Source organism: Heptranchias perlo, chromosome 22 (genome assembly GCF_035084215.1).
Source record: "Heptranchias perlo isolate sHepPer1 chromosome 22, sHepPer1.hap1, whole genome shotgun sequence".
NCBI lineage: Eukaryota > Metazoa > Chordata > Chondrichthyes > Hexanchiformes > Hexanchidae > Heptranchias > Heptranchias perlo.
The window spans coordinates 38273250-38281078 of record NC_090346.1 but is presented as its reverse complement, the minus strand read 5'-3'; the positions used below and the strand labels follow the sequence as shown (position 1 = coordinate 38281078).

General features: G+C 43.3%; 1 protein-coding gene across 4 annotated transcripts in view; it reads left to right on the top strand.

Moving 5' to 3' along the window:
• The window catches only part of wdr24 (WD repeat domain 24), a 31313-nt gene continuing 23484 nt past the window's right edge, over nucleotides 1–7829 (top strand). For all 4 annotated transcript variants that reach the window (XM_068003321.1, XM_068003320.1, XM_068003324.1 and 1 more), the window contains exon 1: nucleotides 1–27. The gene's annotated coding sequence lies outside the window, so the exon portion shown is untranslated. The remainder of the gene's footprint in view (nucleotides 28–7829) is intronic.

Genomic DNA, 7829 nt, shown 5'->3' with positions numbered 1-7829 from the left:
TTTCCGGTGTATGGCGGCGAGGAGAAGGTGAGAGTTTGTGTTCGGGGTGAAAGAGGAAAGAGTCTTGGATTAAGAGTGAGGGAAACGGCGAAGGGTTTTGGACAGTCCCCGGGCCGCGGGCGCAGCCGAGGGGTTAAGGTTGGGCTACAGGGCCCGAGGGCGGAGTCCTACAATGATTATGGTAACACTGGAAATAGAAAACAGATTTAGGAAAAAAGCTAAAATTCGTAGCTGCGTGTTTCATTTTCTGTTTTTGTTCCTAGTTTCCAGAATTATATTTTTATATATTTAATGTTGGGGCTGGGGGAGAATCTGCTGTAAGAGGGAGGCTGGGAACACTCTGCACGTGATAGAATCATAGAAGTTTACAACATGGAAACAGGCCCTTCGGCCCAACATGTCTATGTCGCCCAGTTTATACCACTAAGCTAGTCCCAATTGATATGGTAAATGCTGCTATAATCCATTGTTACTGGAGTTTAAAAGGACACTGGTCTATTTGGCTGTTTATGTGGCCAAGTGCAAAAGTGTTCTACGTTGGTCATAGCTACTTTGCACAAATGCGGACATACTGCATGAGTGCAGTAAACATCTCTCCGGAGTTATGTGTTTTTATAGATTATATGCATGCAGGACAGTTAATGTACCGACTGAGACACTAATGCTAAGAGAGGGTCACACTTGCTTAATCTGCAGAATTGTTGGTAAAGCTGCAGAATTAAGGAACATTACTTTTAATTGTGTGGTATGCTTTGGAAAAAAAATGGTAGGTTATGCCATCTCTCTTGAAATGATTAAAAATATATTTTCTAGTAAAAAGAATTTTTGAGATTGTTTCATAATATGAAACAGTACAGAAGGAGGCCATTCAGTCGATCGTGCCTGTGCCGGCTCTTTGAAAGAGCTATCCAGTTGGTTTCACTCCCCTGCTCTTTCCCCATAGCCCTGTAAATTTTTTCCCTTCAAGTATTTATCCAGTTCCCTTCTGTTTTCAGGCAGTGCATTCCAGATCATAACTTGCTACATAAAACCTCAATCCAACTAATCCCACATTCCCACTGTTTTCAAGTCTGGTGCAGTGCTAGACAAAGTACTGAGATGTAATAAAGTAAGATTGAGAATTTTGTTTCCTGTCTGGCCTGCTCAGGCATTTTGTCTTCCCTTCTGCACTGGTACCACATGTTTCTAGTGATCACTAACTTATTTGAATTTGGATTTACTGTTAAGTGGCAGTATTTGCTTTTTAAATTGGATTTAGTATGAAGATTGCTTAACTTAAAACTGTGTCCCATCCTTATCACTAGATTCAGTGTACATTTCTCTATATCCTTTTCCGATTTATGCCTTTTCTGCATTTGAGTGGGAAACAGAGGTCAGACTAGTTAGGAATGTGCTGCTATATTTCTTTCATACAGCTTACATTTTTTAAATGAACAATGCCTCTCGTTTGTCATGTGCTGAAGTTATTAGCACAGGATTTCCACAATTAGTTGATCTTTGTGATTTGACCCCAATCTTGTGGGAGGAAGCACGAACTGCACGTATACATTGTGTAGCCGTTTTATGATTTGTTTGTTCCCACACATGCTGTTGTCATATCATGGGTCAGAAAAGGATTGCGTAATTGTGAATTGGGTGATTTTGCTGGAGTGCTTTTAGCACCAAACCCGACGAGCCTGTCGACTGGAAGTTTGATAATGTTGAAATTTGAAGATGTAAGTGCCATTTCCAGCAGTTGGAACTGGCAATTAGTAGCTGTTAATCTAATATTGTTGTGGACACTAACAAAAAGAGGGGGTAGGAATTATTCAAATTAAAAATGGCCTATTTAGATCTATATTGGGCAAATTAGCTCTTTGAAAATGACTCATGCAGATTAGCGATCAAACAAAGCTTTGATTTTTATTTAATTTTGACAGAAGTCTTGGCCTGATTGAACTACTTCACCCCAGACCCACTCTGCCTCTAAATGTACTGATGATGAGCTTCACACCTCACTGCTCTTTTTTAGAATTTATTCTAGTTAGGGGACTAATGGAATAATAAATCCTTAAGAAAAGAATTTTTCAATGTTCATCCCTCAGCTAGTTTCAGATTTTCATCTGATTGCTTCTCCATTTTTGTTACAAACTGATTCATTCCAGTCGGTGTCTATTGATGTAGCAGAATCCCTGCCCATTTCATCAAAATTAGTTGGATTTTAGTCACATGTCTGATCAGTACATATAATTTGACTGAATCCATTTAATTGTTCATGTAAAGTGGTTCAAATCTAGTACTAAAGACAGAATACTCTTGGTCTGTTCTCACTATTCATCCCCTCTTGTGTAGTAGTGCATAATGAATGGTGGTCTTTGACTAACATATAATAGTATTTAGAATAATACTTGCATTTGTATTGTATCTTATTACTCTGAAACATCTCAAACAATTAGTTACTTTTGAAATGCAGTAACTGTTATTTAGGTAAATGCAACAGTCATTCTCCACCAGCAACATCCAAGAAACGCTAATGAGTTGAATGACTAATTAGTTCACTTTTTGTGATATCTTGTTGAGAGATTATTGTTGGCTAAATCTTTTCAGTAGTGCCGCTGAATCTTTATCATTCACCAGAACAACCATACAGGTTTTTGTGGGTTACTCCAGATATTTTTCTCTGGTTCGGTATCTTAGGCCATTCCTGTAGGTGATCCCTCACTTCTTATGAACCGAAGTGTGCCATTTACCTAACCAATATCTAGATAATTTGTGGTACATCCATGGGTTGAATATTCTGGTTTACTGGTTGTATCACGTGCCTTTACGTGATCTTCCTCAACTTTGGAAGGCAGTAGAATAAACTCTGTTAAGCCATGGCTAAGGCAATAAACTGCCAAAAAGTTTCTTACATGGTGAATGAATAAGTGAACAGTACCAATGACTCACTGTAGATTTACAGTAGCTGATGTCTTAACTATCCCTCCTCAGACCATAGAAAAATAGCAGTCGTGTTTTCTGCACTAATCCTCAGTGTGAACTGGGCCTAGTTCAGGATCCCTGACTCAACCTTGTGTGGTGATTTGTTGCTGACATTCCAAGTGGCAGCTGTGGCCTCCCTATGTATCTTTGATGGATGTAGATTGACAAATCAATTGGAACAAGACAGACTGATACATAATTTCAAAATGAGTTTGACTGGAACAAAGTATCTATCTTTTAAACACTTATAGAGCTGCTGGTCAAATAAAGTCAAACAAAACATTTTGTCCTGGCCAGCATTTGTCCCTCAACCAACACCACCAAAATGGATTATCTGGTAATTTTTCTCATTGCTATTTGTGGGACCTTGCTATGTGCAATTTGGCTGCATTACAAAAGTGACTACACTTAAAAAGTACTTCATTGGCCGTGAAGCACTTTGGGACGTCTTGAAGACGTGAAAGGTATTATATAAATGCAAGTTCATTTGACCTTGAATGACCTGGCCCTTCTGTCGGATACCTACCTCAATTATAGTCTGTTCTGGGGTTATTGTGCATCAAAAACAAGCTGGGCTATTTTCTCAGTATTCCTGGTTTTTGCCCCTGTAAGTATTGGGACAAAGAAAAAAAAGTCAATAAGATGATACATCATAAGCAGAAATAGGCAGGACCTATCAATACCTTATGCAAAGGACGTCACCTCTGACCGTGCAGCACTCCTTCTGCACTTTACTAGAATGCCATCCTTGAGCATGGGTTCAAACACAACACGATCTGTCCTAAAGTGAAATGGTACCAACTGAGCCAAGATGATGCATGAATTGCACATTTGGCAGTCAAACATGTACTAAAGTAATAGGTTCCAAGTCTGTCAGTTTGAGGTGTTAGTGTGGGAGTCCATGTCTCATTTATGTTGCTGGGGGAAGGTTTTTAGCAGCTCCAGGGGAGAGGGAGGGTAAATTAGAAGGTGAACCATACACTGTTTGATAACTCGTTAAAGAGTGACGATTAGAGGTCTAGAGAGAATGTACTCTGGGTGGGGGACTTCAATGTCCATCACCACGACTGACCGAGCCCTGAAGGACATTGCTGCCAGACTGGGCCTGTGGCAGGTGGTGAGCGAACCAACATGAGGGAAAAACCTACTAGACCTCGTCCTCACCAATCTACCTGTCGCAGATGCATCTGTCCGTGACAGTATTGGTAGGAATGACCACCGCACAGTCCTCGTGGAGACGAAGTCCCGTCTTCTCACTGTGGACACCATCCAACGTGTTTGGCACTATCGCCGTTCTAAATGGGATAGATTCAGAACAGATCTAGCAGCTCAAAACTGGGCATCCATGAGGCGCTGTGGGCCATCCGCAGCAGCAGAATTGTATTCCAGCAGAATCTGTAGCCTCATGGCCGGGCATTTTCCTCACTACCATTACCAACAAGCAAGGGGATCAACCCTGGTTCAATGAGGAGTGTAGAAGAGCATGCCAGGAGCAGCACCAGGCATACCTAAAAATGAGGTGCCAACCTGGTGAAGCTACAACTCAGGACTACATGCATGCTAAACAGCGGAAGCAACATGCTATAGACAGAGCTAAGCGATTCCACAACCAACGGATCAGATCAAAGCTCTGCAGTCCTGCCACATCCAGTCGTGAATGGTGGTAGACAATTAAACAACTAACGGGAGGAGGAGGCTCTGTAAACATCCCCACCCTCAATGATGGCAGAGTCCAGCACGTGAGTGCAAAAGACAAGGCTGAAGCGTTTGGGGAAAGGCCAATTTTGATGGTATTAGACAGGAACTTTCAGAAGTTGATTGGGAGAGTCTGTTGGCAGGCAAAGGGACGTCTGGTAAGTGGGAGGCTTTCAAAAGTGTGTTAACCAGGGTTCAGGGTAAGCACATTCCTTATAAAGTGAAGGGCAAGGCTGGTAGAAGTAGGGAACCTTGGTTGACTCGGGAGATTGTGGCCCTAGTCAAAAAGAAGAAGGAGGCATATGACCTGCATAGGCAGCTGGGATCAAGTGGATCCCTTGAAGAGTATAGAGATTGCCGGAGTAGAGTTAAGAGAGAAATCAGGAGGGCAAAAAGGGGACGTGAGATTGCTTTGGCAGATAAGGCAAAGGAGAATCCAAAGAGCTTCTACAAATACATAAAGGGCAAAAGAGTAACTAGGGAGAGAGTAGGGCCTCTTAAGGATCAACAAGGTCATCTATGTGCGGAACCACGAGATGGGTGAGATCCTAAATGAATATTTCACATTGGTATTTACGGTTGAGAAAGGCATGGATGTTAGGGAACTTGGGGAAATAAATAGTGATGTCTTGAGGAGTGTACATATTACAGAGAGGGAGGTGCTGGAAGTCTTAACGCGCATCAAGGTAGATAAATCTCCGGGACCTGATGAAATGTATCCCAGGACGTTATGGGAGGTTAGGGAGGAAATTGCGGGTCCCCTAGCAGAGATATTTGAATCATCGACAGCTACAGGTGAGGTGCCTGAAGATTGGAGGGTAGCAAATGTTGTGCCTTTGTTTAAGAAGGGCGGCAGGGAAAAGCCTGGGAACTACAGACCGGTGAGCCTGACATCTGTAGTGGGTAAGTTGTTAGAGGGTATTCTGAGAGACAGGATCTACAGGCATTTGGAGAGGCAGGGACTGATTAGGAACAGTCAGCATGGTTTTGTGAGAGGAGAATCATGTCTCACGAATTTGATTGAGTTTTTTGAAGGGGTAACCAAGAAGATAGATGAGGGCTGTGCAGTAGACGTGGTCTACGTGGACTTTAGCAAAGCCTTTGACAAGGTACCGCATGGTAGGTTGTTACATAAGGTTAAATCTCATGGGATCCAAGGTGAGGTAGCCAATTGGATACAAAATTGGATTGACGACAGAAGACAGAGGGTGGTTGTGGAGGGTTGTTTTTCAAACTGGAGGCCTGTGACCAGCGGTGTGCCTCAGGGATCGGTGCTGGGTCCGTTGTTATTTGTTATTTATATTAATGATTTGGATGAGAATTTAGGAGGCATGGTTAGTAAGTTTGCAGATGACGCCAAGATTGGTGGCATTGTGGACAGTGAAGAAGGTTATCTAGGATTGCAACGGGATCTTGATAAATTGGGCCGATGAATGGCAGATGGAGTTTAATTTAGATAAATGTGAGGTGATGCATTTTGGTAGATCGAATCGGGCCAGGACCTACTCCGTTAATGGTAGGGCGTTGGGGAGAGTTATAGAACAAAGAGATCTAGGAGTACAGGTTCATAGCTCCTTGAAAGTGGAGTCACAGGTGGATAGGGTGGTGAAGAAGGCATTCGGCATGCTTGGTTTCATTGGTCAGAACATTGAATACAGGAGTTGGGATATCTTGTTGAAGTTGTACAAGACATTAGTAAGGCCACACTTGGAATACTGTGTACAGTTCTGGTCACCCTATTATAGAAAGGATATTATTAAACTAGAAAGAGTGCAGAAAAGATTTACTAGGATGCTACCGGGACTTGATGGTTTGACTTATAGGGAGAGGTTGGATAGACTGAGACTTTTTCCCCTGGAGAGTAGGAGGTTGAGAGGTGATCTTATAGAAGTCTATAAAATAATGAGGGGCATAGATAAGGTAGATAGTCAAAATCTTTTCCCAAAGGTAGGGGAGTCTATAACGAGGGGGCATAGATTTAAGGTGAGAGGGGAGCGATACAAAAGGGTCCAGAGGGGCAATTTTTTCACTCAAAGGGTGGTGAGTGTCTGGAACGAGCTGCCAGAGGCAGTAGTAGAGGCGGGTACAATTTTGTCTTTTATAAAGCATTTGGACAGTTACATGGGTAAGATGGGTATAGAGGGATATGGGCCAAGTGCAGGCAATTGGGACTAGCTTAGTGGTATAAACTGGGCGACATGGACATGTTGGGCCGAAGGGCCTGTTTCCATGTTGTAAACTTCTATGATTCTATTCTAACCATCTTCAGCCAGAAGTGCCAAGTGGATGATCCATCTCTGCCTCCTCCCGATATCCCCACCATCACAGAAGCCAGTCTTCAGCCAATTCGATTCACTCCACGTGATATCAAGAAAAGGCTGAGTGCACTGGATAATGCAAAGGCTATGGGCCTCGACAACATCCCGGCTGTAGTGCTGAAGACTTGTACTCCAGAACTAGCCGCGCCATGAGCCAAACTGTTCCAGTACAGCTACAGCACTGGTATCTACCTGACAATGTGGAAAATTGCTCAGGCATGTCCTGTCCACAAAAAGCAAGACAAATCCAATCTGGCCAATTACCGCCCCATCAGTCTACTCTCATTCATCAGCAAAGTGATGGAAGGTGTCGTCGATAGTGCTATCAAGCGGCACTTACTCACCAATAACCTGCTCACCGATGCTCAGTTTGGGTTCCGCCAGGACCACTCGGCTCCAGACCTCATTACAGCCTTGGTCCAAACATGGACAAAAGAGCTGAATTCCAGAGGTGAGAGTGACTGCCCTCGACATCAAAGCGGCATTTGACCGAGTGTGGCACCTAGAAGCCCTAGTAAAATTGAAGTCATTGGGAATCGGGAATCGGAAATCTCTGCAGTGGCTGGTGTCATACCTAGCACAAAGGAAGATGGTAGTGGTTGTTGGAGGCCAATCATCTCAGCCCCAGGACATTGCTGCAGGAGTTCCTCTGGGCAGTGTACTCGGCTCAACCATCTTCAGCTGCTTCATCAACGACCTTCCCTCCATCATAAGGCCAGAAATGGGGATGTTCATTGAAGATTGCACAGTGTTCAGTTCCATTCACAACCCCTCAGATAATGAAGCAGTCCGTGCCCGCATGCAGCAAGACCTGGACAACATCCGGGATTGGGCTGATAAGTGGCAAGTAACATT